Raw genomic sequence first — 14,226 nt, 5'->3', positions numbered from 1 at the left:
TCCAAAAAGATGATGAGATTTAGCAGGGCAGATTTGACTAGATAAAGAACAGGAGTGAAATGTAAGTAATCGTAATAAAAATGTTGTTCAAATTTGCCAGTAAAGCAGAGCAGTGCTAAACTCTTAACTCTGTTTTCTCCTGGAATGAGAAAATAGAGTTAAGATGATGAAAACCTGGGGATTATAATACAAATTTTTTTAAAAAAAATAGGGTGCCTTTAAGGCAACACATCTAAAACTATTAGTCTGCATCCCTCGTGGTCAGGGCAGGATTTAGACAAAGGAACTTAGCAACTTATCTGTAATCCCAAATCAAACTGGAGGTCCATTGGTCACATCTCTGGATTTTATCTCCATCCACATTTGCTCTGCATCTACGATCTCTCCTGGTAGAAGTTGTTAAAATGCTTTTCATCTTCTGTGTCCAACTGGACTCTATCCCAGGCAAAGTAAATTTCCATCAGTTTAGAGTCTCAAAAACAAGCCTGCACTTGAGAATCTCACATCTCCAGTATCTTTCTTGTTTTGCTTTGCAGTACAGAATGCATGAGTCATATATTTAAACAGCAAATGTGACCTGGGGGATGGATGAGATTTCAAGCATCACCTGGTCCAAACTCAAACTGTCCCCTCAAAATGGTGAGCTGCCCTTGAGAGTGAACCACTTGGGTAGAATACATTAGTGACCACTTCTGATTGTCTGTGTTTTCATCCTGCTGAAGAGTTATGTCAACCCAAGCAAGGTTTTAAAACTGTCTCACATCTGTCAACTATAAATACAGCATTCCCCTCTTTATCCATAGTTTTGTTTTCTGTAGTTTTGCTTACTCAGAGTTAGCTGTAGTCTGAATATATTAAATGGAGCATTTCAAAGTAAACAATTCTTAAGTTTTAAATTGAGTGCCATTCTGACTAGTATGATGAAATTTCTCACTGTCCTTCTTCATCCCACTCTGGACATGAATCATCTCATTGTCCAGTGTAAGCATCCTGTGCAGACTACCCACCTATTAGTCACTTAGTCGTCATCCCAGTTTTCAGATTGTCACGTCACCATGGTGCTTGTGTTCAGTTAACTCTTATTTTGCTTCATGGCGCCCTGATTTGTTCTTCTGTTGATAATTTTTCTATTCATAGTTATTGTTTATCTCTTCATGTGTCTAATTTACAAACTAAGTTTTATTATAGATATGTGTGTATAGGAAAAAATACAGAATATAAAGGATTCAGTGCAATCTGCAGTTTCAGGAATTGACTGAGGGTCTTGAAGTGTACCCTACAATGATAAGGGTGGGCAAAGATAGCTGTTAGGTAGATAATAGATGATAGGTAGATAGAGATTATAGGCTGATATGTAGTAATGATAATGATAGGCAGATGCTAGATATGATATATAGGTAGGGAGATAGATACTGATAGAAAAATAGATAGATATAGATAAACATATTTTGGTTTCCCTAGAAAGAGTCAATCTTTTCCTGAGGTTCAGCTACATCTGTCTTTTGATTTCCATGAAATTCCGCAGGATATAAAACCCCTTCTTATTTAAGCTAAACATTTAGTCTGTTTTATGCTGCTGTAAGATAATGCCACTCATAAAATAATTTGCAATTAACAAAAGTGTATTTGGTTCTTGATTCTAGAGACTGGGCAGTCCAAGAGCATGGTGCCAGCATGTGGCAAGGGCCTTCTTCTGCTTGACCCCTCAGAGGAAGGCAGAAGTGCGATGGTGTGTGTGTGTGTGTGTGTGTGTGTGTGTGTGTGTGTGTGTAAAACATTGCCTTTCCCTGTTTTTTTTTTTTGTTGTTGTTGTTGTTCTATCCACAGCCCCCTCTCCAGATGAAAAGATAATGCTCACTGATATTGAGGGCAGATCTTCCTAACTCAGTCCACCTGTTTCCATGCAATCTCCTCTGGAAATACCCTCACTGTCACTCCTATCCTTTAACCAACTCCCTAGGTGTTCCTTAATATAGTCAGGTTGGTGCCTGAAATTATCCACCATAGCCAACTTGGTGATTTTGCGACCCAAAATACCATTAAATAGTGTTTGGTAGGAAGTGCAGTCTCCTATCTTTAAAGCCAGTTTCTCACATTTCATTTCAAACTTCAAGAGAGTATTTAAATCCATACCCTGTATATTAAAAGTAAAGTGTTTAACCTTCAGAATAAGGTGAATACTTAAGGCTTCATAATGAAAGTAGGGAGACACTCCCTCCAGGTCGATATCACACATGTGCACAGCTCATCGACAACAGAATGGGTCAGGTTTGAGCACAGGACATTTTTAAATGACCCCTGCAATTGCATCTACAGCCAGGGTGGTGGACCACTGTTGTAGGCTATCAGGAATAGAAGCTATTTAGGTGTCTTCCAGTCATGGCTCACATTTGCAGGGCCTCATTACGGCCTGACACCATGGAATAACCTTGGGCTGCAGCCATAGAACAGACTTAGATTTGAGCCTGGCCATTGCCATTACCAGCTCTGCGACATTGGGTAAGTTATTCAGCATTTCTCAACTTCAGTTACCTCACTTGTAAATGAATTGATAACAGGGCCCACTGCTGGCTTATCCCAATGATGGATAAGCCACAGAAAGCACCCTGTGTAATTTCTAGAATATATCTGGGAAATGCAAAAGAATCATTATTATTATTTGGGATCAGGGGGAGGAAGGAGACAGACAAGATGAAGGTGAAGCAGAAGTGGTTATGCAGAAAACATAAAAGATTCAGTTACTTTGGGTAAGTAAGGAGGCCCAAGGACTGATTAGGATCTGTTTTGTTTCATTTTTGATACTGGGGATTGAACCCAGTGGCACTTAGCCACTGAGACACATCCCCAGCCCATTTTTAAAGCTTTATGTATTTGCTTGTTTATTGATTTATTTTGTAACAGGTTCTTGCTAAGTTGCCCAGGGCCTTGCTAATTTGCTGAGTCTGGCTTTGAACTTGTGATCTTCCTGGCTTAGCATCCTGTGCCTCAGGTATGCACCACTACCCTAGCTGATTAGGGCTTTTATCATGCCCCCTTTCCATCTTTATCAAACTCAACCATAGGAAGAGTCAAGTGCAGGTCACCACCTTTTAGTTGCAATTCTTAATATGCTAGCAGATCCTCATATTTTATCAGTTTCTTTCTACTTAGTGATCCCAATCATCAGCCAGAGAACAGGGTAACCAAACTTAACCTGACTGCGTGCAATCAAGCCTCATCTAGAGAAAGCCCTGGGAGGTCTCAGTTTCCTCTTGCAAAGTGCCAACACAGATGCCTCCAGGAAATGTCTGAGCCATTAACCCTGATCTTGAGCACCTGAGAGAGCAACAGCTGGTCACTAGTCAAGAGTGCCCCTGCTGGGCACAGTGGCACAAACGTATAGTCCCAGTGGTTCAGGAGGCTGAGGCAGAAGGATCTCGAGTTCAAAGCCAGCCTTAGCAACTTAGCGAGGCCCTGAGCAACTTAGAGAGAACCTGTCTCTAAATATATATATATATATACATATATATATTTTAGTGGGCTGGAGATGTGGCTCAGTAGTTAAATGCCCCTGAGTTCAATCCCTGGTACAAAAAAAAAGATTGTTCCTGCTTCCTTTACACTTGAATGGAACCATCTTCGTAAAGACCCTGGGTCTCCTTGACTGAGCCACACCAGCTGAGACCTACCAAGTTTAACATGAAGATAAAGAAGCTGATTTTTAAAGGATTAACATGTCAGGACTTCGGCAGCCAGATGTGTGCTATCCCATTTTATGCAGAAGCTATGCAAAGCTGAATAGAGCCAGGGATGTCATCTTGGTAGAGATGTCTCTAGAATCCCTCAGAACTCTCAATGCCCACAGCATGTCTTGCGTCTCCGGTACTGTTATTGGAGCAAATCTTCATTTTTGCCCAGAGTGGATTTGATTCTGGAAAATAACTAAGAGCTATTCAGCGTGAAGCCTTGTGAAAAGAATGGCGATTAAGCAGTTATTAATAAGCACTGTGGGTAATAAACAAGGGTGAGTTGGATATTGATTTTTTTTTTTTTGGACACAGATCATAAACTGATTCTGAGAAAAATCAGAAATGCAGGCATATGAGCCTTCCCACACACTCTTGCCTCTTCAGTGAAGAGAAATGAAAATACATGCCAAAGGCATACTGTGTACTGGGTACTTTCCTGGGTACTTTCCATACATAATCTTGTTGGATCCTCACAATAATCCTATGAACAAAGTTTGTGAAAAAGGAAACACACACTCATGGCGAAAAAGTTATTCAATCTCCCAGAGGTAATGTATGGCAGAGACAGAATCAAACTGAAGGTTTCATGACACCCTAATGCTCACAACCTAGGACTTGCAGCCAGACTTGTGACCTGGTTCCCTTCCCAGCTACCCTTGCCTCTCCTCATTCTCTTCCATCATCTCTTCTCTGAATTTTAGCTTCCTCCCCATACCTTCTCACTCTTCGAAACATGGAGTCAGTGTAATTCTGTCAAAGAAAGTAAAACCTTTCAACAAGCCCTAACAAAAGAGTTTTCACAGATGGATTGGGAAAATACCCCTACTTTTCTTTGAAATCAACAACAAGCAAGCAATTAAAAAGCAAGAAAGATAGTCACACACCATGTTGGAAATAACTGTGAGACAAGAGCACCCAACAATGGCTATATAGTCAGTTCAAGTTCCATGAAGTCTTTGCAAACATTGAATTAGCAATACTGAACCCACTGTTCCCAAGGGATAGTTAGGGCTGGATTCCTGTGAGCCTCTGGTGACAATATTTTCATCAATCAATCTATTCATGACTTTGTTTCGTGTGTACTTCTTTTTTAAAGTCTCCTTATTTAATAGGTATGGATAATTCATTAACATTGAACTAACAGCCAACAGCACTGTAACCCATGCCTGAGCAAAATACAGTTTAAACACATGTATTTTTCTCTATGGCACATATATCAGCCTTCTTGTGCTTGGTAACGCTAACCAGCACTTTAACATTCTATAAACAAAATGGTCCAGTTAGTGCTAGTTTCCACATTTGTGAGCTTTTCATTGGTGATTTTGGCAATTAAAATGGTCACCATAGTGTTAAAGTGCTGGTTAGCGTTTGTTTTTTGTCAAAAAGTCTAGAAAAACACAAAACTTAACAGAAAGAACTTAAAAATTTGGAACGCAAAGCAAAACTCAGATCTTATTGTGAACATAAAGAGACAAATTGAAAACAAAAGTATCAAAAAGTTTGAAAATATAGAGATGGACCAATAAAATCCAAAGAAAGAAATTATTATGCACTTCATAAGAGATAGCACTAAATTCCTGGTGAAAAGATTTCATGAAATCAAAGAGAAACACTTTAAAATAATGTAGATTCAATTCACAGTGAAGATTGAATAGCTGTTGGTAATTGTCTAGTAAACACAAGCATAAGCATTGTTATTCACAAAGGACACAAAATAGCTGGATAAATAGCCAAAGCTCATAGGAGATCTTATTTCACTTCTCTCAGTCCACAAAAGAGCCAGTAAAAAAATTAAAATTAAAAAGTTAAAGCCAAGGAATAAAATAAAAAAAACCAAAGTTAACCAAGGAATTTTAAAAATGGGAACATAACTGTATAATTGATATATATCTATCTACATATTATATACAACTAAAAAAGTGAGACCATGTTTTCACTGAAAGCATTCATGAATCATTGGCAAAACTCTAGTTTTAAGGCCAGAAAGTAAAATCTCCATATATTCCTAAAAGGAAAATGTTCAGAAATGTCCCTCTTAAAACAATAAAATATGGCTAAACACAATGACAAAAGAGTAGTTTAAAAAAATACTCAACCATCTGGAAAATTTAAGACATTTAATAGGCTTTAAGTTAATCACAAATAGCTAGAAAACAAAGATAAGAAAGGATCACATACCAGTAGCTATGGGGACACAGCAAAAACAGGAATCAGGAGGGAAATCTTTAGCATATACATTAACAGATTGGAAAAATAAATGAGTAACTTAAACAGTCAAACTGACATCTGTAACTCATAAAATAAAATAAACCAAAATTAACCAACCAACAAGAAGAATGAGGAAGACCGAAAAAATTCCTACCTCCACTAAAATCAAACTCACACTCATCAAAATGTGAACATTAAAATGAAATGATTAAAAACGGCTGGGTCCTTGCATAAGGAAGGACCTTCCATAACGGAAAACTAAACTACTTGACAATAGGAAAAATATATATATATATATAAAATATATATTATTATAATATATTAATATATTATTATAATATATAATATTTTATGTATAATATATATTTAATTCTTAAAATGTAAGAAAAAATGGGGAAAAAGTGCACCCTGTGCCACGAAATGAAAATTTCTTAAGGTATAAAAAGCTTTCAAACTCAATAAGAAAAAAAAAACGAACTGATTAAGAAAAAACTGGGTAAAGATATGAACAGATATATTAGAAAAGGAAATTCAAATGGCTCTTAAAATTAAAAAAACTTGCTGGCCACCATAGCACACCCCTGTAATCCCAGCAGCTAGGGAGGCTGAGGTAGGAGGATCATGAGTTCAAAGCCAGCCTCAGCAATTTAATGAGCAATTTAGCGAGATTCTGTGTCTAAATAAAATATGAAAAAGGGATGGGGATGTGGCTCAGGGAGGGTTTAAGTGCCCCTGGTTCAATCCTCAGTGCAAAAAAAAAAAATCACAAAATACACATTCAACTTCACTCACAATTTAAAAAAATGAACATGAGAATCAAATTCCTATGTGTGATTTATTTATTCATTCATTTATATTTTATTCATTTACTTCCTTACTATCACTGGGCAAATATCAAAAATGTTGGATAATGCACTGTCTCACATAGTGGTAGGAAAAGAGGTGCTTGCATTGCTGGGAATAGAGAAAATTGTGCCTATTTTAACAGCAATGAAAACAAGAAACTAAGGTACATTTGGCTTTGATTCAGAAATTCTTTCTCTGGAAATGTAGCCATGAAATACACTTACAGAATTGTGAACTAACATAGGTACAAGTTCATTATAATTCCATTTACAGTAGCAAAAGAATTAAAACAACTTAAATATGTACCAGCAGGATGTGAGCTAAATATACTTTGATGAACATTAGTCCTTCCTTATCTGTGGGGGATACATTTCAAGACCTCCCAACTAATGTCTGAAACTGCAGATAGTACCAAGCCCTGTATATACTATGTATTTTCCTATACGTACATACCTGTAACAAAGTAAAATTGATTAATGAGGCATAGTAAAAAATTAACAAGTAATTCACAATAAAATATAGCAACTATAATAATAAGATGCAATAAAAAATATTTAAAACATGAATATTTGTTTCTGGAATTTTCTATTGACTATTTTCAGACCCAGTTGACTACAAGTAATCAAAACCTCAGAAAGCAAAACTGAGGATCAGAGGAAACCATTGTGGTCATACAAGGGTTATAGAGTATTTAAGAAGTGAAACAGCTCTAAACACACTACTACAGAACCAGCGTTAGGGTTTGTAATTGAAACTAATAGCAAAATACAAAACGGAAGTTTGGGTCTAATATGCTACTGGTTATATCCACAAAATAATGTATGTTTATATCCATACATCTATGTACTGATGTGTGGCTCCTGACATCTGGGGAAGGAAATTGAGAGCAGTTCCTACCTAGTCCGGGAAGGATGGTGACTCAGTGATGGGCTGGGGGGAAAGCGTCGCACTACAAGGTTCACAGTGTACCTTTCTGCAGATTTTGGGTTTTGGATCTATGCATCATGTATTTAAAATAAGTATTTTAACTCTAAAATTTTGCACGTGTCTATATGTGATGGGGAAGTTTGGATTTTCATTAAAGGACACAGAGAATGACCAGCATGGGAGTCTATTGGCCAGGAGTACAGGAGGACTTGGAGAGAATTAGCACCCATGTTCCCTGTCTGTCCTCTGGGGCATTTCTCTCTGGTCTCAGTTCTGCTGTCCCTCTGCAGAGTGACATCTTCTGTTAAGCAGGACCTAACTTTGCTGTCAACTTCAGAGCCCACAATCTTCTATCTCCAAGTTTAAGTTCTAGAAGAAGAGGGGCAATGGGTCTGTGAATTGTTCTCCCTTAAATCCAGCTCCACTATTTTTCAAAGGATAGCAGAGAGGGGATAACACAAACATAAACCCATTTCTCCACCAAGGCTGTGAGTGAAAAAATATTTTACCAACAAGAGGAAATGTTGTTGAGAGCCACAGCCAAAGGGGCCCCAGCAAACTTCCAGCTGATTGGCTCACCATAGCCCCAGCAAACTTCCAGCTGCCAGCTGATTGGCTCCTCTGCGGTGATGCTCATTGGGCTGTTTCCCCGCCCTTTCAGACCACGGAGCTGCTCATTGGGGGACTCTTTTGGCTCCGCCCACGCAACCCAGCCAATCGGCCTCAAGAGCAGGAGGAGTGGGGGGTTGACAGGCTCCTGGGAAGCCGGTGGTGGCAGTTGGGCTCTGAGGGAACTCCCTGTGGTGTGGAGTGTGTGTGTGTGTGGTTCTAAAAATAAAGTTTGTTTCTTTTGACAAGTGGCTCCTGAATTGTGCCCAGCCAGACTGCGCCAGGATGTGATTGTAAGGCCTAGTTGGAGGGCTTCTGGTCATTGGGGGTATGCCCTCAAAAAAAAATTTTTTTTTTTTAAAAAGAATGTTTAACCAAACATTTGGCACCTATGGCCCAGTCAAGTTGACACATAAAATTGACCATCCAGCATAGGAGTGAATGTGGAATAAACTCAGAAAGCTAGCAAGCATAATTGAGAGTTTGGTATGAGATGAGAAGAAACTACTAGAGGACAGATTAATGCAGATCTGAACAGTTAGAGCTTCAAAGCAACCACAGAAGAATTTATTGGGCATCATTAATGTCATCATTGATGGGGTGGGAGGGGTATGCAGGTGAGCAGTGTAACAAACAGTATACAAACCTGTATAAACTTAGAGTAGCCTGAGAAATGCTTCTACAGTCAATCAGCACTGAGAATGAAAGCCTAATTTTTTTATTATTAAATTTTTTACTATTAAATTATTTATTCAAATTTGTTATACATGATGGCAGAATGCAATTCATTTCACATTACACATATAAAGCACAATTTTTCAAGTCACTGATTTTACACAAAATATTTTCACAGCATTCATGTCTTCATACATGTACTTAGGGTAATGATGTCTAACTCATTCCATTGTCAGTCCTAACCCCTTGCCCCCTTCTTTCCCCTCCCTCCCCTTTGCCCTATCTAAAGTTCCTCCATTCCTCCCATGCTCGGCTCCACCCCATCGCCTTTATGAGTCAGCATCCTCATATCAAAGAAAACATTCTGCCTTTGGTACTTTGGGATTGGCTTGCTTCACTTAATGTTCTATTCTCCAACTCCATCCATTTACCTGCAATGATTTTATTCTCTTTTAATGCTGAGTAATGTTCCATTGTGTGTATATACTGAAGTTTCCCTATCCATTCATCCACTGAAGGGCATCTAGATTGGCTCCACAGTGCAACTATTGTGAATTGTGCTGCTATAAACATTGATGTGGCTGTGTCCCTGTAGTGTGCTGTTTTTAAGTCCTTTCGGTATTAACCAAGGAGTGGGATAGCTGGGTCAAATGGTGGTTCCATTCCAAGTTTTCCAAGGAGTCTCCATATCCTTTCATTCATCTTTTGACCAAGTAAAATTGGCACTCCACTGCTGAGACACTGGTGCCACGAGGGCAAAAGTTCCTTGACAAGAAATTTTGCTCTTGTTAGGGCTGATTGTATGGTGTTCACATCCATGTGACATCATAGGAGCCCAATGTGGCTCTTGATAGGATAGTGCTGATCTCCCAACTCCAGATTTAGACAGGGGAAGTGTGATCAAGACATGCTGAGTTCCCTCCAGAATGGGCTCACCTAGTTCTTCCAGTGACTTCCATCCAGGGGGCTGAAGATATAAATTTAGTACTAATGCAGCCTAATGAGGATAATTTGTAAAACCAGGGAACCAAATGACACCAAATGACTGAGGCAATGGTTCTCAACTTTGCACATAAATGTCACTCTTGAAGCTTTCAAAACCTGCCAGAGCAAGGGAATTCTAAATTAGAATTAGAAACCTTGCCAGGTGATGCCTACATGCAGGCAATGTTAAGAAGAAGCAATTTAAGGGAGAAGAGAAATCAAACCTGGAAGAATTCCATATCAGACATTGGTTTGGCTAAAGGCCCTGGAAGAAAAGGAAGACCTGAGATGAAATGGTTTTGAGAAGAGGGAATGTGAATGGTATCAAACTCCCCAGAGCGAATCAGAGGAGGTCAGAGAAACAACCAAAGCATCTGAAGGCAGTTTGTACCCTTGACAAGCTTTTGGTGGAGTCACGGGGGCAGAAACCAGATTGGAGTGAGTTGAAGTGGAAATGGTCATTGTAGGCAAAATTTTTGAGTTTTGCTCTGAATGGATGAGTGTAAATGGTGCAGCATCTACTGTTGAATGTGGGGAAATGGGAGCCTTTTACCATGCTGATGGGAAGAACCCAATGGAAAGGAAGAATTTCATGAGGTTCAAGAAAAGGATAGTGACTTTAGAGTGAAGTCCCTGAGAAAGCAAAAGAAGGCGGAGTTTGGATAAAAAGTTAAAATGACTGGTCTTCAAAGGGAGCAGGGATCCTCTTCCTGTGAACCCAGGATGAAAGACAGAGTACGTGTACTAATCAAGGCGGTTTTGTAAGTTTGGTGGCCGGAAGATGAGGGAGTCTCTCTCTAATGACTCCTGTTGACATTTATTTATATCAATAATATCATAACATAAATGTTATTTTGAAGACTGTTTTGGTCACCCACTGGATTTATCAAGGACACATTTTTATGCCAAGAAATACACATCTCCATCATGCCTTTAAAATTACTTCGATGAGTTGACCGTTCTCTATTCAATCAATATTGTTTGGGTGGGGGAATATGGATTTTTTTCTCCATCTCTTTGATGATAAATATCTTAAAGTACATTTTCTTTCTTTTCTCAGGATGGATTTCTCAGTAGGGGATTCTTATCGTGTAATTCAGTGTTCTCCAGAGAAACAGAACCAATAAAATATATAAAGATATATGAGGAGATTTGTTGTTGGACTTGGATCCTGGGATTATGGTAAAACCAAAAGCTTCATGATTTGCTGTCTGCAAACTCGAGAACCAGGAAAGTTGGTGGTGTCAATCAATCCCAATCTAAAGGCTTATGATTCAGAGGAGCCAATGTATTAATTCTCAGCCTCTGAGTCTAAAGACCCAAGAAGTAGGAGTGGCTGCTGATGTAAATTCTAGAGTCCCAAAACTGGAGAACCAAAATCTCCAAGGTTCAAAGTAAAGAGGGGAAGGATGCCCCAACTCAAGAAGAAAGAGTGAATTTCCCCTTCCTCTGCCCTTTTGCTCTATCTGGATATTCCACAGATTGGATACTGCTGGCAGTATTGGTAAGGACAGATCTTCTTTCTCAGTCCACTTGTTCAAATGCTAATCCCTCCCAGAAACACCCCAAATAACGATTCCTCAGCTATCTGTACATCCCTTAACCTTGTCTCATTGACACATAAAATTAACCGTCACGACTATTTGTCAACTTTCCCTCTTCCAGTATTTTTATTGCTCCTTTGGAAAACCAGAATTCTACTTTAAAGAAAGCGAAAGATATAATGGCTGCTTTCTTCCAAAATCTTATGCTAGATAGACAAAAATGTTTACCTGTGGCATGAATTTATTTCATCAGCCTCTTTTGATATAGTGTGGACTCATGTACTTACAAAGAGACCACAGATTGGTTGAACCTCATGTGAAATTTCATTAATTGTTTAAAGAGAAGCTTCTTGATTTTTGTGGTAACACAACGGTCAACAAGGAGCTGTTTGGCTAACCTTATATTAAAAAAAAGTCCTTGTAGAAATTGAAAGGCACTGCAGTTTAAATTCACAGGAATGATTCTTTCCTCTACTTCGATGGGTGCTTCCAACACACACACACACACACACACACACACACACACACACACCTCTTGTTATCTTCATGCTTCTGTTCATTTTTGATAGTTTGACTCATGAAATTCTTGACTTTCAAAGACTGACCTTAAGCCCTTTGAAAATAAGGCTCATGCCTAACTTGGTTCAAATGTTCCTGGCACCCCTCCATCCAAAAGCAATTCTCAGTTCTTGATAAGGCACTGAACCATTCATTGACTTCTCCTCCCTTCCCAAATACTGAAAGCAAATTTGCAGGATGCTACCTGCTATTTATTTTTGAATTGCCTTACATTGTACAGTATGGAATCACAAGATCGTTAATACTTGATCTGAGACTCTTCACCAGCCAAGGCTACCCCAAGACCCCAAAGCTCTTTCTAATGTCAAAGATGAGAGGTCTTTTTAAAATACAAATGTAATCAGCTTTTCTTATTATGTAAAGCCTGCAATAACTGCCCACGGCTCTTGGAATCAAGATATCCCTCCTTAAGTGGACCTATAAGAATCCTCCATTGTAGGCTGTTCTTTCTAGTGAAGAGTCTATATTTATTTGATCACTCTCTCTGCCTCCCTCTCTTTCTCTCTCTCTCCCCCTCCCTCCTTCCCCCCTCCCAGAGTGCAAGTTTTATGAGAATCAGCAGCACCTCTTTCCTTCATCAATACATATCCATCATCAAGTACAGCATCCAAGAAATGTTTGTTGAATTAAGGAGTGAAAAAATGAGTGGCCAATGTTGAAAGTCACAGCCTCAAAGAAATCCAGATGGGAAGCTGAGAACCTGACCTCATGGTGGTGTTTTAGGGGTCACAAGGGAAGTAGGCACTAGATTTTGGTAAGTGGCTTAGAACATTAAGAACCTTCTTAATGTGTTTGCACAGAAATATTTCCAAGAATCAACGTGCCCACTGTAGCTGCACACGACAGTCTGTGCCCACCTGTGTTTTATGAGAACAGATTCCATTGCATGCAATTTTTAAATGGGTCTTGAATCTCCAAGAGGATTCTTAAAAACATTAGTTTAATACAACTTCTAAATAAGAACAAGGTACCTGCACAAGTAAAATCTGGTTCTTTGAATCCTCGGTTAATGCCTTATCCATTGCACTTTCTAGCATATAATGATTATTCTTCATTATGATTATTATGATTATTAATTATTATTATTCATCTAAAACATTTGTTTTAGTCAGTTCCTGATTCTTTGGGAATCCCTCTGGGTAAAATGAGCTCTGGGAAATGCCTGACTCTCTGTTCCAGAAAGAGCTGGCTAACTGTCCCTCGTTGTCCAGACTCATGGCTTCTTCTTGGGTCCTCACTAGCAGAGAGCTCTGAGGGCGCCTTGCAGCCTAGGGCTTCTCATCCCTCATTTGCCTCTCGTCCTTAACTAATGAAGCCTCGTGCCCTTGTTGGGCCTTGTTTCTACAAGGCTGGACACCTTCTTTTAACAGAACATACTTGAAAAACAAGATATTTTCCTTTGTGCTAGAAACAAATGGTGATTAATGTGCTCATTGTAATTAATCTGTGGTGACAGATTAGCAGTGTAGCAGCAGTTCTTTTGCTGCTCTGGGAGCCTTCCTTGATAGGACAGCTGGTGAGAGGGGACACCAAATTCAATTTGTTTCTCATTTGCATACATATGACAGCCATCTGTGCTAATAGCACTGCAATGTCTCCATTAGATACAGTGCTGGTGCGTAGCTCTCTCAGGCTCCCGGTAGGACTGGGGAGCTCACAGCATAAATATTTGTAGAGGGAAAAGGGTGGGATTACTGGAGCATAACCAACCATGTCCCTCCTCTACCAAAGGTTAAACATTAAACATGGGCTGAGAGTCCTCTTGCCCACAGGAAGCCAGTCTTCTTTGGAGAACTCCAGCTCCCTTCATTGAAAAGTCTTACCCTCCGCATGTCACAGATCCAATCAAATTACTCATGGTCTATTTCCTATTATCTAGTCACTCAAAAACCAGCTTCACGTTGTCAGAGACCTTTTTTTTTTCTTTAATGATGCACTCATTCAAAATATACTCATGGCCTATTTACTAAATTCAGGCACTGTTCTAGGTGGAAGAAAATAGCTGTTAACAAGAGAGTAAATGTTTTTGTTTTGTGGAGTTTACATTGGTAGTGGTGAATAACAACAAACAAATAACAACAAACAAATCAGAATAAACAAGAAAAATGGCATGTAGTGTTAGGTCC

This window comes from Spermophilus citellus, assembly GCF_964194105.1.
Source record: "Spermophilus citellus genome assembly, chromosome: 17".
NCBI lineage: Eukaryota > Metazoa > Chordata > Mammalia > Rodentia > Sciuridae > Spermophilus > Spermophilus citellus.
Note: the sequence above shows the minus strand (reverse complement) of the source record.